This window comes from Cervus canadensis, chromosome 13 (assembly GCF_019320065.1).
Source record: "Cervus canadensis isolate Bull #8, Minnesota chromosome 13, ASM1932006v1, whole genome shotgun sequence".
Taxonomy (NCBI): Eukaryota; Metazoa; Chordata; class Mammalia; order Artiodactyla; family Cervidae; genus Cervus; species Cervus canadensis.
The window spans coordinates 65,574,664-65,600,412 of NC_057398.1; the positions used below are offsets into that span (position 1 = coordinate 65,574,664).

Genomic DNA, 25,749 nt, shown 5'->3' on the forward strand with positions numbered 1-25,749 from the left:
TGTTTCTCTTTCTGACTTACTTCACTCTGTATAATAGGCTCCAGTTTCATCCACCTCATTAGAACTGACTCAAATGCAGTCTTTTTTATAGTTGAGTAATATTCCATTGTATATATGTACCACAACTTTCTTATGCATTTGTGGGCCAATGGACATCTAGGTTGCTTCCATGTCCTAGCTATTGTAAACAGTGTTGCAATGAACATTGGGGTACACGTGTCTCTTTCAGTTCTGGTTTCCTTGATGTGTATGCCCAGCAGTGGGATTGTTGGGTCATGTGGAATTTCTATTTCCAGTTTTTTAAGGAATCTCCACACTGTTCTCCATAGTGGCTGTACTAGTTTGCATTCCCACCAACAGTGCAAGAGGGTTCCCTTTTCTCCACACCCTCTCCAGCATTTATTGTTTGCAGACTTTTTGATGGCAACCATTCTGACCGGCATGAGACGATACCTCATTGTGATTTTGATCTGCATTTCTCTGATAATGAGTGATGTTGAGCATATTTCATGTGTTTGTTAGCCATCTGTATGTCTTCTTCGGAGAAATGTCTGTTTAGATCTTCAGCCCATTTTCTGATTAAGTCATTTATTTTTCTGGTATTGAGCTGCATGAGCTGCTTGTATATTTTGGAGATTAACTCTTTGTTAGTTGCTTTGTTTGCTATTTTCTCCCATTCTGAATGCTGTCTTTTCACCTTGCTTAGTTTCCTTCATTGTGCAAAAGCTTTTAAGCTTAATTAGGTCCCATTTGTTTATTTTTGCTTTTATTTGCATCACTCTGGGAGGTGGGTCATAGAGGATCTTGCTCTGATTTATGTCAGAGAGTGTGTTGCCTATGTTTTCTTCTAGGAATTTTATAGTTTCTGGTCTTACGTTTAGATCTTTAATCCATTTTGAGTTTATTTTTGTGTATAGTGCTACAAAGTGTTCTATTTTCATGCTTTTACAGGTGTTTCACCAGTTTTCCCAGCACCACTTGTTAAAGAGATTGTCTTTTCTCCATTGTATATTTTTGCCTCCTTTGTCAAAGAAAAGGTGTCCATAGGTACATGGATTTATATCTGGGCTTTCTATTTTGTCCCATTGATCTATATTTCTGGCTTTGTGCCAGTACCATACTGTCTTGATGACTGTAGCTTTGTAGTGTAGTCTGAAATCAGGCAGGTTGATTCCTCCAGTTTCATTCTTCTTTCTCAAGACTGCTTTGGCTATTCGAGGTTTTTTGTGTTTCCATACAAAGTGTGAAATCACTTGCTCTAGTTCTATGAAAAATACCATTGGTAGCTTGATAAGGATTGCATTGAATCTATAGATTGTTTTGGGTAGTATACTAAATTCCACTGTATCAATTCTTTCGATCCATGAATATAGTATATTTCTCCATCTATTTGTGTCATCTCTGATTTCTTTCATCAGTGTTTTATAGTTTTGTATATCTAGGGCTTTTGTTTCTTTAGGTAAATTTATTCCTAACTATTTTATTTCCATTGCAATGGTGAATGGGATTGTTTCCTTAATTTCTCTTTTGTTTTCTCACTGTTAGTGTATAGGAATGGAAGGGATTTCTATGTATTATTTTTATATCCTGCAACTTTACTATATTCACTGATTAGCTCTAGTAATTTTCTGGTGGTGTCTTTAGGGTTTTCCATGTAGAGGATTATGTCATCTGCAAACAGTGAGAATTTTACTTCTTCTTTTCCTATCTGGATTCCTTTTATTTCTTTTTCTTCTCTGATTGCTGTGCCTAAGACTTCCAAAACTATGTTGTATAGTAGTGGTGACAGTGGGCACCCTAGTCTTTTTCCTGATTTTAGAGGAAATGCTTTCAATTTTTTGCCATTGAGGATGTTTGCTGTGGATTTATCATAGATGGCTTTTATTGTGTTGAGGTATGTTCCTTCTATGCCTGCTTTCTGGAGAGCTTTTATCATAAATGGGTGTTGAATTTTGTCAAAGGCTTTCTCTGCATCTATTGAGATAATAATATGATTTTATCTTTCAATTTGTTAATATGGTGTATCACATTGATTGATTTGTGAATACTGAAGAATCCTTGTATCCCTGGTACAAAGCCCACTTGGTCATGATGTATGACCTTTTTAATATGTTGTTGGACTCTGTTTGCTAGAATTTTGTTGAGGATTTTTGCATCTATATTCATCAGTGATATTGGCCTGTAGTTTTCTTTTTTTGTGGCATCTTTATCTGGTTTTGGTATTAGGGTGATGGTGGCCTCATAGAATGAGTTTGAGACTTTCCTCTTCAAGTTTCTGGAAGAGTCTGAGTAGCATAGGTGTTAGCTCTTCTTTAAATTTTTGGTAGAATTTACCTGTGAAGCTATCTGGTCCTGGGCTTCTGTTTGTTGAAAGATTTTTGATTATAGTTTAGATTTCCATGCTTGTAGTGGGTCTGTTTAAGATTTTCTATTTCTTCCTGGTTCAGTTTTGGAAGATTATACTTTTCTAAGAATTTGTCCCTTTCTTCCAAGTTGTCCATTTTATTGGCATATAGTTGCTGATAGTAGCCTCTTATGATCCTTTGTATTTCTGTGTTGTCTGTTGTGATTTCTCCATTTTCATTTCTAACTTTATTGATTTGATTCTTTTCCATTTTTTCTTGATGATTCGGGCTGATGGTTTGTCTATTTTATTTATCTTCTCTAAGAGCCAGATTTTAGTCTTGTTGATTTTTGCTATAATCTCCTTTATTTCTTTTTCAGTTATTTCTGCTCTGATTTTTACTTTTTCTTTCCTTCTACTAACTTTGGGGTTTAGCTGTGCAAGAGAAAATTTTTTCTTTGAAAGTTTACAGTTGATTAATGAGGCTTTAGTTGCTTGTAGGAAGAAGGCAATGGCACCCCATTCCAGTACTCTTGCCTGGAAAATCCCATGAGCTGAGGAGCCTGGTAGGCTGCAGTGCATGGGGTCACTAAGAATAGGACATGACTGAGCGACTTCACATTCACTTTTCACTTTCAGGCACTGGAGAAGGAAATGGCAACCCACTCCAGTGTTCTTGCCTGGAGAATCCCAGGGATGGGGGAGCCTGGTGGGCTGCCGTGTATGGGGTTGCCCAGAGTCGGACACGACTGAAGCGACTTAGCAGCAGCAGCAGTTGCTTGTAGAAGGTGTTATCACAGTAGTCCAATTTTGTCTAATCCACTGAATTGAATTTATTTCTTTTAAAAATACCAATATAAGAATTCAAATTTATGTCTTAGATATGTGAACTTGATAATGATCCCTAGGCACAATAGATCCCTTCCCTGGTGGCTCAGACAGTAAAGAATCCACCTGCAATGCAGGAGACTGGGTTCAACCCCAGCGTCAGGAAGATGCCCTGGAGAGAGAAATGGCTACCCACTCCAGTACTCTTGCCTGGAGAACCCCATGGACAGAGGAGCCTGGCAGACTACAGTCCACGGGGTCATGGAAGAGTAGGACACAACTGAGTGACTAAACCACTGCACCAGGCACAAGAAGCCAGGAAAAATAAAAATGCTTCCACATGTGTCAAATAATCTCATCAACTCACCACTGGCAAATGAATATATTTATGGACAAGTCAGAAAAGTCTTACACCCATGCCCTTGAGACATGTGGTTTCAGGACCCCTTGATCCTTTCTCACACAATTATACTCAATCAGCCAGACACTAATGTAACTAACAAATAGAATAATAAGCATTGTTTGCTACTTATTTTCCCCCTTGTATTCCAATACAGGATAAGGCTGTTATGTGCTGACATTACCTTCTAAATACACTCCCTCTGCCCAGCCCTCATAGCATGTTCACCTCATGCTGGGAAACCCAGTGCTACATGGTAACAAGAAACAAAAAGTTTTGGCCAAAGCCACAGGGCTAGTGTCTGTTCATGCATCTGAAGTCTCTGCACCTCTAGTACCAACAGACCTCAGTTTCCTCAACTATAAAATAAAGAAATGGGACTAGTTGATGGAGTGACCCCATGCAGTATGCTTTAATACATCTGACTACTGCTGTATTCATCATTTCCTTCAAGTTTGAGGTCATTTTGAAAAGTAATTCCTCCAAAAATTGACATTTTCATGGGGAAGTGGATAATGAACTATTTCATGTTTAACACCAGCTGAGGGAATTTTAAATTTGTTTACTTAGGAACAGAGAATTTAAAGTGCCATCCGTTCAAGAATATATGGAAGTATACGTTTCATGTGACTGAAAGTTAAAATAGTTTTCATACCATTTTAACTGAATATTTTAAATCTTGCTTGTTTTTCTCAGAATTCAAAAATATAATAAATATTTTATTTTATTAAAATAATTCAAAAATTGATATTTCTTAAATGGCTATGTGGATATGTTCATGCATTTTTACACATTTGTTTTATCCTCAGTATTTTCAGGTTAATAAATTTAAAACATATATTCAATTTCTGATGTAAGAACCTGGACGTATTTTTAAATTTTTTTCCCATTTTTAGATATATACTTTCAAATTTTGGAGACACAAGATAAGCCTTCATTGTTTCCTCATAAAAAATAAAGTGTTATCATCTCCAAAAAAGACAACAACAAAGATTTGTACAATTCAGATTCAAGCATCTTGGCAGAGATGGACACTTCCCCGTTTATAATATATCAGTCACACCATAGTTTCATCAACTACAGAAGACGTTTTAACCGATTTTAGAAGGATGATTACAAAAAAGAAATGTACAAAGCTTTCCAACACGTAATAGGGTGTGATTTGAAGAAAGTCATAAGATTCCACAGCCCCAAAATAGTCCTCCCATATCTAGGGCCTGAAATTTCCATCATGATCATAAAAGACTAAAAACGGCATCTGCTTTCAAGTTTTAAGTGAAGAATGAAACACTAGCGCTGACATATTACCTGTTGACCAGCAGAAAGCAAAACTCTGAGAAAATAGGCCCAGGTATATAGGGTCGACCAGGAAAAAAGGCTGAGAGAACAAAGATATCAGGGTAAATAGAGGTCACCACATACCAAACACAAGTGGGAACTTGGAGGACAAGTGGAAAAGAATTTCTTATTAAAATCTCCTTGAGTTGCTAACCAAAAGGGGAAGGGGAGTCAGTTTAAAAAGCGAGTTCTAAGAGGTACAAACTGTGCCGTGCTGTTGCTCAGGTGAGTCCGACTCTTTGTGACCTTTTGGATTGTAGCCTGCCAGGCTCCTCTGTCCACGGGATTTTTTTCAGGCAAGAATACTGAACGGGTTGTCATTTCCTAAGAGGTACAAACTACTATACATAAAATAAATAAGCTATAAGAATATATTGAACAGCATAGAGAACATGGCCAATACTTTATGATAACTTCAAATGGAATGGAATGCATTAAAATTTTGAATCCCTAATACTGTACACTTGAAAGTAATATAATATTATAAGTCAGCTATGTGCCGTGCTAAATTGCTTCCGTCGTGTCTGACTCTCTGTGACCCTATGGACTGCAGCCCACCAGGCTCCTCTGTCCGTGGGATTCTCCAGACAAGAAACCTGGAGTGGGTTGCCGTTCCCTTCTCCATATGTCAACTATAGAAAGAAAGAAAGAAAGTGTAGTTACTCAGTCGTGTCCGACTCTTTGCGACCCTGTGGACTGAAGCCCACCAGGCTCCTCTGTCCATGGGATTCTCCAAGTAAGAATACTGGAGTGGGTTGCCACTTCCTTCTCCAGGATATCTTCCCGACCCAGGGATCAAACCTGGGTCTCCCGCATCACAGGCAGATGCTTTACCCTCTGAGCCACCAGGGAAGCCAGCTTCCCAGATAGCTCAGTTGGTAAAGAATGTCAACTATACCTCAGTTTAAGAAAAAAAAAAAGAAAGTTAATAATAAAATAAAATATACAAGAAAAAAATACGCCTGTACAGGCTATTTTGAAATACTATTTCCCACTGAATAAAGAGATGTTGAATGATTGAAAAAAGGCAGTTATTTCCAACTGTTAATTTCACATTTCAATAGAAAAAAATGAATAGCATTCCTATAAAAATAAAATACCAAGTATTATATTCCCCAACAAATAGTATTTATAGAAGCATTCCTTTAATCAAAACACCTATCCAGATCCTACTGAGTACAAATACTATACATATGGACACTAATTAGATGAGGTTTCTGTTCTGAAGGACATGTAAGCTGACAATTAAAATGCAAAATAATGGCCAAGGTTGACACGTGACATAGTGCTGTGGAACCCCGCAGAAACATCTGTTTCTACCCTGGAGAATTTGGAAAGAGGTGAAGAGATGCTGTGTAAAATGATTCTTGAAGAGTGATTAAGGGAACATTCAGAGGAAGGGGGAAAGGCAGTGTAGACAGAAACAAGTGCTCAGGATGAGGAATTCAGCAGCAATGAGGAAGGTATAAAAGCTGGTGGAGGCTCTGAAATCAGATCTAAGCTCAAATTCAACAGTGAGTGACTTTGGGAATTTAAGAAACTACTTAACCTCACTGAACTTTTTTTCTGTGCATCTGTAAAATGACAATAACAATAACACTAATAACATATACCCCATCCCTGGGTGTTCAGAGAGTAAAGAATCTGCCTCCAAGGCAGGAGACCCGGGTTCAATCCCTGTCTCAGGAAGATCACCTGGAGAAGGAAATGGCAATCCACTTCAGTATTCTTGCTGGGGAAATCCCATGGACAGAAGAGCCTGGCAGGCTGCAGTCCATGGGATCACAAAGAGTTGGACACGACTGAGCGACTTTCACTTCACTTTAATTTACCTCATAGGCTTCTCTACGTTTAAATGTATATCAAGTCTTGACACTGTGTTAAATAAAATTTAATCATATTATGAAACTGCCTTCAAAGTCCAGATGAGAGGCAATGTAGTCAGAGCTAGGCAAGTGAGGAAAAGAGATGTTTTTGAGGGAAAAACTGTGAACTGGTTAGACAAGGGCAATCAGGGCAAGATCAAGGCTGATCTGAAGATCCTAATTTGAGCATCAGGGCTGGTACAGTGCCATGAACAGAGAGAGGCAGACTGGGAAAGGTGAGCAGGACTGAGAGACCTGCTGAATGAGTGTCCACAAGCCACACCTGGGAATCCAGAGGGAGGCAGAAATGCAGATCTGGGGGTTGTTGGTATGGCTGAGTACCTAAGCAGAGATTGTTTAACAGGGAAACAGAGGGTAGAAACCCAAAGCACTCACATAAACCTTCGAGAAAAAAGTAACAGACAAATGACTCCTAAATTCTCGCTGTAAGCTCATCATGATATTTACAGTAATGATAATGATCATTTATTGAGTTACTCTGTGTATACTGTGGATATTGTGCCAAGTGTTTGGTTACACTAGTCATTCATTCAACAGGTACAGAGCACCTGTCAAATTGTCAACGTGGTTCTCAGGAGAGAACCTGAGATTCACCAACAAGCCAAGCAACACATGGCTACCTGCATGGAGCTTGCATTGTCTTAAACCGTTACCAAATAAAGAATATGACATCAGATTATGACATATGCTACAAAGAAAGGGAAAGAAAATAATACAATAGAGGTAGGACAGGGACAGCTGGAAAAAGGTCAGGGAATCTTCTCTATACAGTTCATGTGTTCCTCCGTCCTAACAACCCTAATTGAGGCTGACTCCAAAGTTTTGAGAAATTAAATAACTTTTTCAGTGCCTTTTGACTAGAATCAAGATTTTTCTAACCAATACCATAACCACAATAAGTACAGACTCCCACAAATAAGCTAAATGGCAAGTAAGTGCACAATAAATATATTAAAATAAGCATTCAAGTATAAAGTGCCATTACCTACACAGACAGTTTTAGCATGGAAGATCACTGTCACATTGTCATAGCCATCACTAGGCACTGCTACTAACAAACTCACACAGGTGGGTTTAAAACATCACTGAGGCTTAGGCTTCTTCTAGAAAGAAGAATTACCGGGCAACTGATTGATGTAATGATGCCAAAGTTCCAATAATAAGAAGAAACCTCCTCTCTTCAGTTAGCAAATACAACGTTTAAGCCAGGAACTGAAACACACATACTGAGTAGTCAGCATATATTCAGGAAAGCAAAGGCAGGAGACTGAAGAGGAGCCAAGCCGTCAGCCTGGCAAGAGGCGGGAGGTCACAGTACTCACAGTGCAGCATCCCATGCTCTCACCGCTGTCCTGGGTGGAAAACGAGCAGGAGACCCAGGCTCAGGACCACAGCCATGGCCAGTCAGTAGCAACAGCTGCGTCTTCACTTTGAAAGCCTGGAGGAACAGGTGTAGGCAAACAGTGAAAAATGTCTTTAGAAGCAACAAAAACCAAAGAAAGGAAGTGCTGGAGGAATCTAGGCTCTACAGCTGACTAACTTAGAGAAAATAAAGTAGGAAATCATGAGTGTATTTTATCTATTTTAACAAGCAGCATCTTTCTCACCTGCGGTCATTAAAAAAAAAATCTGTCGGCCATACATGCAGCAGCATCCGCCACTTTCTGAAGACACCACCCAACATCTGGCACCTACAACAGTCACTCTGTCCTATGGTCTTGCTTAAAACTAGGAACCAGTCACTTAGGGGGTTAGATCATTTACCTAACTACAAAGAGATGTGTTTACTAAAAGGATTTGACCAGTGGTATTTTCAAATTTGAATACTTTATGGGCAGAATGGCTTAGAAAGAATAACTCCTTTTCAATAATCAGTGAAGTCTTCAGAGTTCACGAAAAATATTGATATCCATTATTTTACTTGAGCCTGAAAACAATCCTACCACGATGCATTTTTATCCCTCATGTATAGAGAAGGCGAGTGGTGACAGCCAAAGAGCACATGGGCCCGTGGCTGAGTGGTGGGGTCCTAACACGAAAACAAAAACCCAGTAGCAGGTAGTACCTGAAACTGCCCCACAGAGGTGCAGCGTGAAGTGAGCTGATGGAGCAGACGCCCAGACCACTGTGACTGGCAGGTCACCGTGAGCCTAAAAGGGGTGTTGTTCAGACAGAGTGTGGGATTTTAGAGAGTAATGGCATGTGAGAACATAAATGGAGGAAAGCTGAAGATGGAATACAGAAGAAAAATAAAATGAAACACGCTAAGGTAAAACAAGAGAAGCAGTGTTGTAAATGCAGGGGAGCAGCGGTCTCAGACAGCAAATGCCAGAAAGGCGGAGGGGAAATGAAGAAATAAGCTGCATGCAGAAGGGCAATGATAGTAAATAAGCAGCGCTAACAGTGATAAACACCCTTCATTAGAGAGCTTCCACTCTTAATAAGGAAAGGAAACTGCTCAATACAAGAAAAGAAACTGCCAGATCTATAAACATACTTAGTTTGAAACTTACTCTTTAAAAGGAATGGTATACAGAAAGAGGGTTTCCCTAGGAGGTGGGAAAACCTACTGGATCATTTGACTTCTTGACAGGATTATAGCTCGTCTTGTTGCTTCTAATTAATAATGCATTTAGCTATATTATTAGACACTTGGATGTGTTTTTCTGGCAGCAGCAGTAACTGAGTTCTTTCTCACCGACCTCTGCTAGTAAGACGGATAATAAAAGACAGTCAAGGTAAATACAGTCTGCTGTTAAGCTGTAAGGCTGTCTGTTAGCACCCCAGCCCTTCAGTGACTCACGCAAGTTACCTCCAAAGCAACTAACCTAAAATTGGACTGTACGTGCTAGCTCAGATTCTGTGTCTTAGTGTGGCAGTTTGTTTCCAGAGTTGCCACAAATGAATGCTATTATTAACCCAAAGGATTGGTGAAAAGTGACATCGATACTTATTCTTTGAGAAGAGGAAACAAAAAAGTTGCTGAGGTGCTGTGTCCAGGGAAAGAACTTGGACACTACTAGGTGCCAGGCACTGCGATGGTCATTCTGCATTTCTCATCTCATTTTAGTCTTACAATAAATGTGCAATGAAGTTATTATTAACTACATTTTAAGCTTGAGAAAACTGAGGTTCAGAGAGATTAGAAACTTGTCCAAATTCCCTCAAGGAACCAGGAAACCAAGCCAGAACTAAACCTAGGAACATTCTGACTCTGAAATACCCGATTTTCCCATAAATCAAACAAGATTTTGCTGATTAAAGACCAAAACTGCAACCTCTTTCAGTCAGTCACATGCTTACAACTCAGCCACTGAAATTGAGGGGACTCTTTTGTGACTAAATAATGACTGATTTTTAAAGTAGATCTCAAATGAAATACTGTCATCATTAAATTATATTGTAAGGATGGTCACAGTCATCATCCTAAAGATGGACAAGTTAGAGTTCTTTGTATGCAATATGTAACAGTTATTGATATGTGCATATTTTAAGGGAAAAAAACATAAAGACTTAATTTCAAAAGACATTACTATCTTTAGTAATTCCTTGTCTTCCCAAAAGCAAGAAAATTATTCAGATAAACTGAACTGAATAATCTGAATTTTTGGAACTGAGCAACCATTCAGAAAACAGGAGGATGTTTAGCAATCATCATGCTTTCTTCTTGCTAGACTTCTCTGGAGTGGTCTCTCCCCTACTGCAGCATCACCAATCATCTGCTTCCCCCAGCTGAGAGTCCCACCTGAACTCCAGACCAGCACTGGGCAAGGCCACCAACACTTCAGAACCACCGTGTACCCTGCACCCTCTTTGTCACTTACTGCACTAAAGATGGAAGAGATGATTATCACTCATCCTCAATAACTCTGAAAAGGGGGTGACTTGAATTCCATTTTTCAGATGATGAAACTGAAATCATAAACCTAGGTGATGAAACCTGAAGTCATAAACCTAACAACTGATGGAGCCAGGCAGCAATTCAAGCCCAGGTATTTCTGATTCCAAGGTGGATTCTTGCGCCCCACATACTGGCTGCCTCTCCGTATATTTCTCAGTTCCCATTCGGCAGTTCCAGAGCTCTCCTGATATTTTTGTGTCTATAACTGAATGCCACTTTTTCTCCTTATAATTAATCTCTGCTTTATTTTTCTCCTGAATTCTTTTTCAGGATGGACTGCATCACTTACCAACTGTAATATATTTGTATGTTCACTTACCTTTCTCTTCCAGAAAGTTCTCAGTTACCCTTGTGTGCCTACAACCTTTCAGAAAGGCTGACAAAGAGTTTGACACATTAATACATAATAATTTGTGAAGTAAATGATGCTCTCCAGTCACCTTAACCAAAACTCCAGAGGTCATTCAAGACTCATTCCTCTCCTGTCCCCAAGACCTATTAGTAATGAAGTCTCATCTGTTCTTCTTTAAATGTCTCATGATGCTGTCTTCAGTTTTCCATCATGATTGCCTTAGATACAGTTTCTACCACCCTTGCTTGGATTGCCACAGTTTTCTTCTGAATGATGGAAACAACCTTCTCTCTGAGGTGATTCCCATCAAAAACACTCTTAAGTGTGGTCCAGTTTTTCAGTAACTCATTGCCTCTTCAATGATACATGTCTCTTCAGAGCTCTTACCCTTGCAAGCCACTCTAACTTCAGCATTTACTGGCTCTCTCATGCCTTCTCCCTCCCTCCGTCTGGCCCCCTTCCCCACCCTCCACAGCTGTGTGTTCACGCACAAACACATACACACAAACAGTATGGTCTAGCCATTATAAAATGTTTATAAGTCCCTTAGATCTATGTGACTTTTCTCCACTGTATGGCTTCCTGCACAAGAAATGCCCTTTTACCATTTACTAACCTCATACATTTCTAAATAAAAGGCCAAAGGTTAGTAATTTGTCCTCCTTTTAAAGTGACAGTCTTCACATCTGGTGGATCAAGATGGCAGAGTAGGAGGCTCCTGAGTGAGCCTTCCCCCACAGAAACCACGAACCACAACCACACATAGAACAACTATCTCTGAGAACAACCTGAGGACTAGCAGGACCAATTTTCTACAATTAAGGATATAAAGAAAAGGCCATATGGAGATGGGTGGAAAGAGAAGAGATGCAGTCTAGTCACAACACACACTCCCAATGCAGTGGCCCACAGGTTGTGGTGGGGGCGGGGAACGTCACAATCGCAGATGTCCCCTGAGGAACAAGGGGTCCACGCTTCACACTGGGCTCCCCAGCTCAGGGGACCTGAACTGGGAAGATGAGCCCCTTAACATCAGACCTTGAAAACCAGTGTGACTTATATCAGGGAGAGCCACAGGGCTGTGGAAAACCAAGATTCTGCTCCTGAAAAGTCTGCACAGTCTCACACTGTGTCCTAGCACAGAAGAAGCAACTTGAAAACTGCCTGGGTCAGACAAGGAGATCAACTAATTTAGGGAGTGTGCTGCAGTGGCAGGGATCTGGTAAAACTTTCTTTGTGACAGAGGCACTGGTGGGTGCCATTTTCTTTTGCTCTCTTTCCACTTACCTGGCCTGGCACTGGTACATGCCATTTCTGTTACTTTCCATCATCTTGGTTAAAAAAATGCTCCCACCCAGGTGTTCTTCCAAGGTGTTCTCTCCTGCTCAACACACCCATCCAGAGGGCCTCTCCAAAGCAGCTTCCAGCCCACCCCGCACAGCAAGTGTCCTCTACCAGCGTCAGTGGCCCCTCCAAAGCAGCTGCTGCTCCAGAGGGTCAGCCTTCAACCACAGCATGTTCACAACAGCCATAGCAAGGCTTCAGAGCCAGTCGCAGTGGGGGCCAGTCCCACGTTTCAACAAGCTCACAGCAATCACATGCAGACCTCTCAGCCAACCAACCTGAGGGCCAACCCTGCCAAACAGCATGCCTGCAGCAATCACAGCCCAACCACAGCAAAAGGACACACACAGCCCACACTGGGGATACACCTGGAGCAGCTGGCTCTGGTGACTAGGGGACTGTGTCACCGGTCCCACAGGACAACATCTACATAAGGCTACTCTTTAAAGACTGCGAGACATACCTCATATGCCTAATACATAGAAACAAACACAAACAGTTAAGCAAAATGAGGAGACAAAAACAATACCTTCCAAACAAAAGAAACAAGACAAAAGTTTCAGAAAAAGAACTAAACAAAATGGAAATACAAAATTTACCAGGGAAAGATTCGAAATAAATATTCATAAAGATTCTAACTGAACTTGGGAGAAGAATGGATGAACTCAGTGAGAACTTCAGCAAAGAGATAGAAAATACAAAAAAGAACCAATCAGAACTGAAGAACACAATAGCTGAAATGAAAACTACACTACAGGGAATCAACAGCAGGTTAGAGGATGCAGAAGAACAGATCAGCAATCTGGAAGATAGGGAAATGGAAATTAATCTACTGGAAGAGCAAAAAATAATAATAATCCAAAAAGTGAGGATAATTTAAGGGTCCTCTAGGACAACATCAAGCATGCTAACATTCACATGACAGGGGTCCCAGAAGGAGAGAAAAAAAGAAACAACAACAGAAAACATCTGAAAATATAATGGCTGAAAACCTTCCTAACCTGGCAAAGAAAACAGTTGTCCAAATCCAAGAAGTTAAAAAAAAAAATGAAAATTACAGGTGAAAATCCCTGAGGAACATAAATTCAGAAATCCTCAACAAAATACTAGCATGCCAAATTCAACAACACGTTGAAAGGATTATTCACCATCAAGTGATATTTATTCCATAGATGCAAGGATGATTCAATATAGGCACATCAAACAATATGATGCACCATATTAACAAAATGAATAATTAAAATCATATGATTATATAAATAGGCACAGAAAAACCATCTGATATAATTCAACATCCATTTATGATTTTACAAAAACTCTTAATAAGTTAATAACACATAGTAAATTAGGCATAGAATATGCCATATATCAATATAATAAAACCTATATACAACAAACCCACAGCTAGCATCATATTCAGTGGTGAAAGGCTGAAAGCATTTCCTCTAAAATCAGGAAAGATATGAGGATGCCCACTATTTCCATTTTTATTAAATATTGTACTGGAAGTCCTAGCCATAGCAATCAGAAAAGGAAAGGAATAAAAGGCATTCAAATTGGAAAGGAAGAAGTAAATCTGCAGAGGACATGATGCTATATACAGAAAACCCCCAAAGACTCCATCATAAAATTATTAGAACTAATAAATAAATTAGTAAAGTGGCAGAATCAAAATAAATATACATAAATCTGTTATAATTCTATACACTGGATATGGAACAACAGACTGGTTCCAAATCGGGAAAGGAGGACATCAAGACTGTATACTGTCACCCTGCTTATTTAACTTATATGCAGACTATATCATGAGAAATTCTGGACTGGATGAATCACAAGCTGGAATCAAGATTGCTGGGAGAAATATCAATAACTTCAGATATGCAGATGACACCACCCTTATGGCAGAAAGCAAAGAAGAACTAAAGAGCCTCTTGATGAAAGTGAAAGTGGAGAGTGAAAACTGGCTTAAAACTCAACATTCAGAAAACTAAGATCATGACATCTGGTCCCATCACTTCATGGCAAATAGATGGGGAAACAGTGGAAATAGTGACAGATTTTATATTTGGGGGCTCCAAAATCACTGCAGATGGTGACTGCAGCCATGAAATTAAAAGACGCTTACTCCTTGGAAGAAAAGTTATGACCAACCTAGACAACATATTAAAAAGCAGAGACATTACTTTGCCAAAAAAGGTCCATTTAGTCAAAGCTATAGTTTTTCCAATAGTCATGTATAGATATCAGAGTTGGACTATAAAGAAAGCTGACAGCCAAAAAATTGATGCTTTTGAACTGTGGTGTTGGAGAAGATTCTTGAGAGTCCCTTGGACTACAAGGAGCTCCAACCAGTCCATCCTAAAGGAAATCCATCCTGAATATTCATTGGAAGGACTGATGCTGAAGTTGAAACTCCAGTACTTTTGCCACCTAATGTGAAGAACTGACTCACTGGAAAAGACCCTTATGCTGGGAAAGATTGAAGGCAGGAGGAGAAGGGTATGACAGAGGATGAGATGGTTGGATGGCATCACCGACTCAATGGACATGAGTTTGAGTAAACTCTGGAAGTTCGTGATGGACAGGGAGACCTGGTGTGCTGCAGTCCATGGGGTTGCAAAGAGTTGAACACAAATGGGCAACTGAACTGAACTGAACTGAAAACTATCAGAAAGAGAAATTAAGAAAATCCCATGTACAACTGTATGAAAAAGAAAAAAATACTTAGGAATAAACTGAACCAAGAAGGTGAACAGCTATACTCTGCAAACTATAAAATATTGACAAAAGAAAGTGAAAACAACCAAACAAATGGAAAAATATACTGTCCTAGTGAATTAGAAGCATTAATAGCATTAAAATGTCCATACTACCTCCAAGCAATCTACAGATTCAATGCCATACCTTTCAAAACGCCAATGGTATTTTTCATGGAACTCAAAGAAATAATTCAGAATTTTGTATTGAAAACAGACTCTGAACAGAAAAAGAAATTTTAAGAAAGAAGAAGAAAGCTGAGTTCTCATGCTCCCTAATTTCAAACTATACTACAAAGTTATAGTAATCAAAGCTATATGATACTGGCACAAAAACAGATACACAGATCAATGAAAACAACAGAATAGGGAGCCCAGAAATAAAAACCATGCATATATGGTCAACTAATGTATGACAAGAGCTTCCTTGGTGGCTCAGTGGTAAAGAATAGGTTTGCCAAGCAGGAAATATGGGTTTAATCCCTAGGTCGGGAAGATCCCCTGGAGAAGAAAATGCAACCAACTCCAATATTCTTGCCTGGGAAATCCCATGGACAGAGGAGCCTGACATGATATGGTCCACAGTGTCGCAAAAGAGTTGGACATAACTTAGTGACTAAATAACAACAACAACAAATAACAATGGGAAAACTGAAAAGCTACAAGCAAAAGAATGAAACTGGACCACTTTCTTACATTACATATAAAAATAAACTAAAAATAGATTCAGTTCAGTTCAGTCACTCAGTGGTATCTGACTCTTTACAACCCTATGGACTGCAGCACGCCAGGCCTCCCTGTCCATCACCAACTTCCGGAGTTTACTCAAACTCATGTCCATTGAGCGGTGATGCCATCCAACCATCTCATCCTCTGTCATCCTATTCTCCTCCCACCTTCAATTTTTCCCAGAATCAGGGTCTTTTCAAATGAGTCAACTCTTCACATGAGGTGGCCAAAGTATTGGAGTTTCAGCTTCAACATCAGTCGTTCCAATGAATATCCAGGACTGATTTCCTTTAGGACAGACTGGTTGGATCTCCTTGCTGTCCAAGGGACTCTCAGGAATCTTCTCCAACACCACAGTTCAAAAGCATCAGTTCTCTGGTGCTCAGCTTTCTTTATAGTCCAACTCTGATATCTATACATGACTACTGGAAAAACCAAAGCTTTGACTAGACAGACCTAAAACCTTAATTTTAAGACCCAAACCATAAAACCCCTAGAAGTAAACATTGGCAGTATGGTCTTTGACATCAGTCTTGGAAATATTTTGTTTGGGTCTGTCTCCTCCGTCAAAGTAAGCAAAAGCAAATATTTAAAAAATGGACTACATCAAAGCAAAAAGTTTCTGCACCATGAAGGAAACCATCAATGAAATAAAAAGGCAACTTCTTAAAGGGAAATGATGTTGATATCCAAAATATATAAAGAACTTACACAACTCAATATTAAGAAAAGTGAACAGAGCATCTGAATAGATGTTTTTCCAAAGGAGACATGCAGATGGTCAAAAGCACATGAAAAGATGCTCACAATCACTAATCATCAGGAAATACAAATCAAAACCAAAATGATATATCACTTTATACCTGACAGAATGGCTATTATCAAAAAGACAAAAAGACAGCAAATAACAGATGCTGATGAGGATGCAGATTAAAAGGGAATTCTCATGTACTGCTGGTGGGAATGTAAGTTGGTGCAGCCTCTAGGGAAAAAAGTATGGAGATTCCTTAAAAAATTAAAAATAGAATTGCTAGATGATCTAGTAATTCCATTTCCAGGTATTTATCCAAAGAAAAGAAAAAGACTAATTTGAAAAGATAAATGTACTCTTATGGTCACTGCAGAACTATTTACAATAGCCAAGATATGCTGCTGCTGCTGCTAAGTCACCTCCGTCGTGTCTGACTCTGTGCAACCCCATAGACAGCAGCCCACCAGGCTCCTCTGTCCCTGGGATTCTCCAGGCAAGAACACTGGAGTGGGCTGCCATTTCCTTCTCCAATGCATGCATGCATGCTAAGTCGCTTCAGTTGTGTCCAACTCTATGCAACCCTGTGGACAGCAGCCTACCAGGCTCCTCTGTCCACAGGATTCTCTAGGCAAGAATACTGGAGTGGGTTGTAATTTCCTTGCCAAGATATGGAAGCAACTTAAATGTTTAAAGCAGATAAAGAAGATGTGGTATATATACAAACAATGGAATATTACCCAGCCACAAAAAAGAATGAAATCTTGCCATTTGAGACATGAATCTAGAGGGTTTATGCCAAGTGAAATAAGTCATCAAAGACAAATACTGTACAAATATCATACAATATTTATATGTAGAGTCTAAAAAGCAAAAGAAAAAACATAACAGAAACAGACTCAGGTACAGAAAGCAAACTGGGGGTTGCCAGAGGGCTGGGAGTGTGGGGAATTGGGTGAAACAGGTGAAGAAATTAAGCATAAACTTTCAGCTATAAATTAGTCATTGGGATGTAATGTACAGCATTGAATTATAGTCAGTAATATTGTAATAACTTTGTATGGTAACAGATAGTTACTAGACATTGTGATCAATTTTTAAGATATATAAATGTAGAATCACTATGTTATTTACCTGAAGTTAATATAATAGTGTCAATTATACTTCAATAAAAGTAATAAAAATAAAAAACAAAGTGATAGTCCTTAAACATGTGATCCATTGCATAAAATTTCTAATCATTAAAATATATGCACCTAATTTTATATATTCAAAATATGGAAATTTAGTGCTTGCATTAAATACAACCAATTATTTTCTTACCTGTTGTTATTTTTATATTTTAGTTGATCTGACCTTCATTACTAGGTAGCATTTGTAGCAAAAAAATAATATGTGAGATATTAACCAAGATTTTTAATTTGTGGGTATCGCGAATGGATGAAATGAGTGAAGGGGTCAAAGGTATAAACTTCCAGTTATAAGTCCCGGAGATGTAATGTACAGCATGGTGACTAGTTAACAATAATAATACTGTACAGCATATTTGAATGTTGCTAAGAGAGTAAACGTTATAAGATCTCTTCATAAGAAAAATAAATTTTGTTACTACATGTGGTGATGGATGTTGATGGATGTTAACACATTTCACAATATAAACAAATGTCAAATATTTATGTTGTATACATAAAACTAATATAATATTATGTGTCAATTATATCTCAATTTTTAAAAATACATTTTACTTGCATTTCTATGACCCTCTCCTATTTTGTCAGCAGCAAATAACAGCTCAAGAAAACAGAGCCGAAAAAGGAAATGGTCAAAGTCCTGGCTTTTGAGTTCCAAAATAAAGATCTGAAATTGTAGTAAAGACAAAGACCTTAAACTTAAAGATTTTTATCGGCAAGCACAGACTTCTTCTACTCTCAAATGGTTGTCTAGTTGTCTTGAAAACCCAGGCATAATGTTTATACCTTTAGAAAAGTAAATAAAAGATTTAATAAGGAGTACTTAGAATCACTCTACTGACAATTTTGAAACTTTTTGTCTTTAGCATGGGAAACTTTAATTCTTGTTTATGTCATACATCTATTCACTTATCTTTCTAGTTTTTTATACTTTATTTTGTCAATAGAACTTTAAAAAAGAGCTCATCAGAAAAGTCTACTTTACTTTGATATAAATCATAGCTCTCTGTATTATGAACACTGTTCCTATAAACATACTTGACTCTTCCCAGTTTGCACTTTTCCCTGTTAAATTTCACCTGTATGAAATGTCTGTCCTTTTTCTCTTGGGTTTAAATAAATCCTGTTTCTCCCTTAATATCCAGTTCAAATCCCACTGTGTTTTCCTGAAGTGCTTCATGATCACCCCATGCTAGAAAGCCATCTCTCTCACCTCTGAATGCCCTCAACCACTATTATCAATGAAATCCATGGGCCATAAATCTTGTGCCATTTTGCCATAAGTTTTATCTTTACTGAACTGCATTTGAACATTTTTATTATCATATTCTTCTTGAAAATAGTACTCTTATTTCAGCAACTAGAGTATAAATTTTTGGAGGGAACTAAATATATTTTCCATCTTTATATCCACCAGAGACCACACCAGTGGTTTGCAAGGAGTAAATGCTAAAAGCACATTTGATATGGTATTTTATCTTTGGTGGTGATGATTATAGTAATAATTTACTAAGCATTTACTATGGGTGAGTCTCTTCACGTGGATTATCTCCTTTAAATCTCATACAAATTTAGGAATTTGGTTCCATTATTACCTTTATTGTTTAGCAGACAAGACAGGCTTTATTTATTTATTTTTTTTTTACAAGACAGGGTTTAGAGTCCAAAGTGTTAAGTCATTTAACTTGTTCTAGGCTACACAGCTAGAAGTAGAAAAATCATAACTTAGTTTTATCTTCAATGTTAAATTCCTACTTACAGGAATCCACATGTAGGACTTCCTCAGGTGGACAAAATTTATTATCTGTTTTTTGATGTCACTTTTAGAAAAAGTATTCTTCACCAAAAGCTGATCTCCATTCTAGTATCTAGATCACCTGAGGGCAATGGGAAGGCCCTCCGAATGGTCTCCACAAGTAAGAAGTGAATGCTGTTAAACGTGCTTCATGGTTTTAATGAAGTAACACAAATTTTCATGGAAAACAAAAACTAAATCACATTAAAAGAAAACATAATGAACCAGAACTCTAAGAGAAAATGATAAATATTACACAAAGTTTTCTAAACATTAGAGGTAATGATAATTCTGAAAAACAACTAGGCAGTTTAAAAGTTCAACATGGAATAAAATAATTATTGTCAACTAAATCACTGTGAGAGAGACAAGTGTGTTTTTAAAAACCTCCTAATGGGATCTGGAATTGGTGACATCATCTACATGTGAATCATAACTAAAGAAGATAAAGACAAAGAGATTATAAAGTACTTTGAGTACAACACTATCTGTTCTTGGTTTATTGCTTCTGACAAAGAACTATTATACATAAAAAGACTATGAAATATGAAAGGACTCATAATAGCTGAGATGTTTAATAAGACATTACAAAACTGATATGTCTGAAATGAATTCTTAACAGTCTTTCAAAAACTATTCCTTCCCAATTTTCTTCATCTCAGGAAACACCATTGCCTTTTCCAAGTTCTGTGCTTTCCCCTCCCTGTTTCAGGCCCTGTTTCACTAGCCTTAACGTCCTGCCCCTTTCCTCTTGGCTTTAAACAAACTCTGCACCTCCCTCAATATCCAGTTCAAATCCCACCATGTTTTCCCAAAGTCCTCATGATCACTCCAGGTTAGAGCGCTATCCCTCTCCCCCCGCTGAGTGCCCACAGTGACCATCATCAATGTGTCCATGTGCCATAAATTCAGACCCCAACCCTCGAGTCTTCCTGAACTCCGCTCTTTCTGCCAGCGCCCACATGCCATGCAGCAGTCAGTCTGGTCATCAGTTTCTTTGCCACGACTTGACCAAGCTATTGTCACACTTGCCTGCATGATTGCAATAGACTCTTAGCTGCCCGTACGGCCTCTGCCTCTTCACTGCCATCATTTCCCCAACACACACACACACACACACACACACACGCCAGAATATTCTTTTAAAAATGTGTCCGATTATGTCACTCTTCAGAATTCTCCAGCAATTTCAGTAACACCTAAGGAAAAAACCCCAAATCTTTACTTTGGACAGTGAGACCCACCAGTACCTCAACAACAAGGCTAATTAATCTTCCTCCTACCATTTTCTACTGCTCTAACACCACCAGCAAAACCATCCCTCTTCCATCTGCTCCAGACACTGGGATCTCCTTGCTCTTCTTTGAACTCATCATTCTCTTCTCCCTATACCCCGAGGCATTTGCACTTGCTAATCCCTGGGCCTGGAATGCTCTCAGTCCAGTTCTCTGCTCAAATGTCTTAGAAAGATATTCTCAGATCACCCTACATAAAACAACATTATCATCACCACCTCTTTCTATTCCCCTGACATTATTCTTCACATCACTTGTCAACCCCTAATATGTTATTTTAATGTATATAATATATATAGTATATGTTTTAAAATAAGCTCTTGAGATGCTTACTTCAGGAATCTACAATAAATAAATTCAGGAATCTAAAATAGGAGTCTAAAATAAATAAAGAAAGAAAGAATAGTTTTTAATGTATACATATTTTGGTCATTTTGCAAACTTCTCAACAATGCAGTTGTCCAAAAATGCAATTGCAAAATGCATAAAGTAGGGCTGCCAAAAAGAAAGGCTAGAGATTAAAAGTATTATTAGTGAAAACGTATATCCTTACAAAATCCTGCACACAGATATTTACAGCAGCTTTATTCATCACTGCCCAAACTTGGAAGCAACCAAGATGTTCTTCAGTAGGTAAACTGTGGTACACCCAGACAATGGAACATCATTCAGTGCTAAAAAGAAATGAGCTATCAAGCCATGAAAAGACATGGAGCAACCCTAAGGGTTGATTACTAAGTGAAAGAAGCTAATCTTAAAAGGCTTTATATTGTTGTAAATCCAACTATATGGCATTTTGGAAAAGATAAAACTACGGAAACAGTAAGGTTAAGATTCTAGGAATTGGGGGAAGAAGGGAGGATGAATAGGTAGAGAACAGAGGGGTTTTAGAACAGTGAAAACACCATGTATGATAGTATAATGACACATGTCATTGTACATTTGTCCAAATCCACTGAATGTATAATACCAACAGTGAATTGTAGTGTAAATTACAGACTCTGGGCAATTAAGATACGTCAGTGCAGGTTTATCAATTGCAACAAATGCACCACTATGGGGGAGGAGGTTGATAATGGGGGAGACTATGCATGGGGGTGCAAGGAGTATACTTGGAGTATACTAGGAAATCTCTATACGTTCCTCTCAATTTTTCTGTGAACCTAAAACTGACCTAAAAAAATTAAATAAAATTAGTGTTAACTGCCTAGAATGTAATGATTCAATCACCTGAGAAGTATGAAACACAGTAACCATTAATCTGCAAACTGAAGAGTGATAAGTATAGGCCTACTAGTTTGCATTGCTTACAATAATAACCTACATCCAAGATTTCATAAAAAGCAAAATAACCTCATAAAAATCCAGATTATTATGATCTTCATTACGTTACATTATGGACCGTCTTCTCTCTGAAATCGCACCTACCAATGTTAAGGTGTTTGAAGGACCAAGTTTCACGATAATTTTATTTCAGTAAATATGGTTATGTGACAGTGTGGTCACTCAGTTGTGTCTGACTCTTTGTGACCCCAAAGACTGTATCCCACCAGACTGTATCCATGGAGTCCTCTAGGCAAGACTACTGGAGTGGATTGTCGTTTTCTTCTCCAAAGGATCTTCCTGACCCAGGGATTGAACCTGGGTCTCCCACATTGTGGGCAGATTCTTTATTGTCTGAGCCACAAGGGAGTATGCTTATATAGACAGTATCTATTTTATTATCTAATATTTCTTGGAAACTGATTATTTAGGAAGAAACACTAGATCTTGTGTCAATAAGCTCAGGCTAGTACATTATGCCATCTACTGTTTCAGGAATCCTTCAGCATTTTCTGATTAGAATTCAAATTACATGCAAACAATCAAGTAGCACACGGAGACCCCATTATCAGCTCTCCACGAGCTAAGAGGATGAATAATACGAGACATGTTAATTATCTGCTTTCCAGCAGCTGTGATTAATTTTGACTAGTACATCTTGCTAATGTGATAGATGACAGTAAATATTGGGGCTTGTTATGTTTTCCAGGGCTAGGAAATCATGGTCTCTAATGACTTGCTTCATTTGTAGCTAGTGAGAGTTGGACTGTGAAGAAAGCTGAGCGCTGAAAAACTGATGCTTTTGAACTGTGGTGTTAGAGAAGACTCTTGAGAGTCCCTTGGACTGCAAGGAGATCCAACCAGTCCATCCTAAAGGAGATCAGTCCTGGGGGTTCATTGGAAGGACTGATGCTGAAGCTGAAACTCCAATACTTTGGCCACCTCATGTGAAGAGTTGACTCATTGGAAAAGACCCTGATGTTTGGAGGGAATGGGGGCAGGAGGAGAAGGGGATGACAGAGGATGAGATGAGACTGGATGACATCACCAACTCGATGGACATGAGTTTGGGTAAACTCTGAGAGTTGGTGATGGACAGGGAGGCCTGGCGTGCTGTGGTTCATGGGGTCGCAAAGAATCGGACGTGACTGAGCAACTGAACTGAACTGAACTGAACTGATGGAATCTGCCAGAGATTCTAGACTCCACTTAATCTCGTTACCAAGTGAAGTTCATGCTAGCGGAACCTAAGTTTTCAGAGTCCTCTATCTCAGAAAAGTTGCTATCTGTCTTGTCTATCTGTCTCTCTGTGTGTCTCACACACACACACACACACACACACACACACACACACACTTCAGTTTCAGAGTTAACAGCATACAGAACCAAACCTACTAAGAGGTGCTAAGAGATCCCAGTCACTGTATGTATGTACTTTTCTTTCTACTTAAGAATGTCTTTTTAAATGTGGTTTGTTTTTAAGAAACTAAATGCCTTTTCTGAGTCCATGAGTGGCTGCACCAGATCCAATATTAGATTTGCAATCTTTGAACAGTATGTGACGTCTTTTGAATCATGCTCATCTAGAAGAAATTGTCACTAGAAGTGTGTTTCTCAGCGTTTTGTTCATTAACACCCAACTTTAGACTTTTTTTTCTTATCGTCCCCTCCTCACAAGATTTTAATACCTCAGATACCCTATAGCTGGTTATGTACTATGGCCCTTTATAGGACCACAAACCTGTGACACCCGAGATTTTCTTGATCCCCCAAGAACTTGTTTTCATCCCCTGGGAACAAGGTCACCCCTGCTGAGACTGTGTTCACCAGAGGCTTCATTCTACCTGCCTCTTTCATTGTCTAAGTTACATGTTCTCACGGACACAGAGCTACTCTGTTTCCCATACAAACTGGTGAAACAGGCACACCCCAAGTCTAGGTCCTCCCCTTAAAAGAGGTGGTCAAGACAACACACAGGGTACAAATGCTCTTCACCCCCTTCCTCTCCCCTGCCCATAACACAGCCCTGCATCAGGTTCAAACAACTTCAAGGCAACCTTGAAGGAAGAAAGAAACCTCACAAGAGCCATGTGCAAATAGTGCTTTGCAGAAAGACTGAATGAATTTGAACACACAGTCTACTTACTTTAATCAAGTACTTCACCCTTCTGAGCTTTAGCATCCACACCTATTAAACAGAAGGGTCAATACCAGTGATCCCTTGCCCAGTGTTAGCTCAGTGGGAAGTCCCCAGGAAGACAACCCAAAATGCTCACTGATCAAAAGAAGTTTCCTAAATTTACTGCAGCAAATAAGGACACCGCCTTGAGACAGTGTTAGAATCTCCAAAGGAAAAAAATAATGGAAGATTACTTAGAGGACCCTTGTTGCAGAACTTTCGGCTGTTTTTGAAAAGCAGAGAAACACCCAGGATTGGGCAGAATTAAGGACACAGTAACTCTGTACAGTACTGTGCGTACTTTGTCACAGTGAAGTGAGGTCTGGGGACAGGTGCTGATACACAAACTGTTTTTGAAGCAGTGCTGAGAAGCAAGCTATGATATCCATTTTAATTGGTCTATAATCTTAGCTTCCTGGAATGAAACAAACAAAATCAATACATTTTGCTTGGCCCCAGTATCATTTAACACAGGAAATGGAATTTGTTTCTATTCTCAGTTCCTACAGTATGTCATACATTAATTTAGGCACCAAAAGTAGACCTGCAAACGAGACAAGTTCTCTATCTTCAAGAAGCTTATATTCTAGCAAGAAAGTGAAAGTCGCTCAGTCGTGTCTGACTCTTTGCAACCCCATGGACTATACAGTCCATGGAATTCTCCAGGCCAGAATACCTGAGTGGGTAGCCTTTCCCTTCTTCAGGGAATCTTCCCAACCCAGGGATCGAGCCCAGGTCTCCTACATTGCGGGTGGACTCTTAACCAGCTGAGCTACAAGAGAAGCCAGCAAGAAAAATAAGCTTCAAAAAGATATTGCATGGATCAAATCCTTTAAATAAGTGTAGGTTGCTGGGGAAGTGAATGGTAGAGGAGGTCATTCATGAGGGAAACATAAGAAAAATTATTTTTTGGAAAATGTCTAGCAAAGGCTCCAAGATACTATAGGAAGGACCCCTGGAAATATTCACTGGCTTTTCAGTACTCAGATTTGAGGGCAAAAGGCTGGATGGAATGGTTTACCCTGTTTTTCCATCATGAATTTGGAGGGACTCTATAGGTTAAATCAGCTAATTTATTATAGTATAAATTATAGATTAATCTGTAACCATCTTTCACAAAATCCTAAGGAAGATAGAGTCATCCTCCGAGCTTGTGAGGTCAAGCACAAAATCACAGAATAGAAGCTATCCAGACGACAATTTAAAAACTACAAGTTCTAGTTAACCCAAAGTGTCTGGAATTACAATCGGCAGAAAGCTCTGGTTTTAGTAAACGGTGAATTTTAGTAGGTCTGAATATCATACACGCATGCTTAAGAATCATGAATAAATGTTTTCTTG

The 25,749-nt window shown here is 38.9% G+C and overlaps 1 long non-coding RNA gene across 1 annotated transcript in view; it reads right to left on the minus strand.

The window, feature by feature from the left end:
* Positions 1-8,124: 8,124 nt before the first annotated feature.
* LOC122452187 overlaps positions 8,125-25,749 on the minus strand; it is a 116,812-nt gene continuing 99,187 nt past the window's right edge. The window contains exon 3 of the long non-coding RNA XR_006272619.1: positions 8,125-8,234. This is a non-coding gene — a long non-coding RNA (uncharacterized LOC122452187). The remainder of the gene's footprint in view (positions 8,235-25,749) is intronic.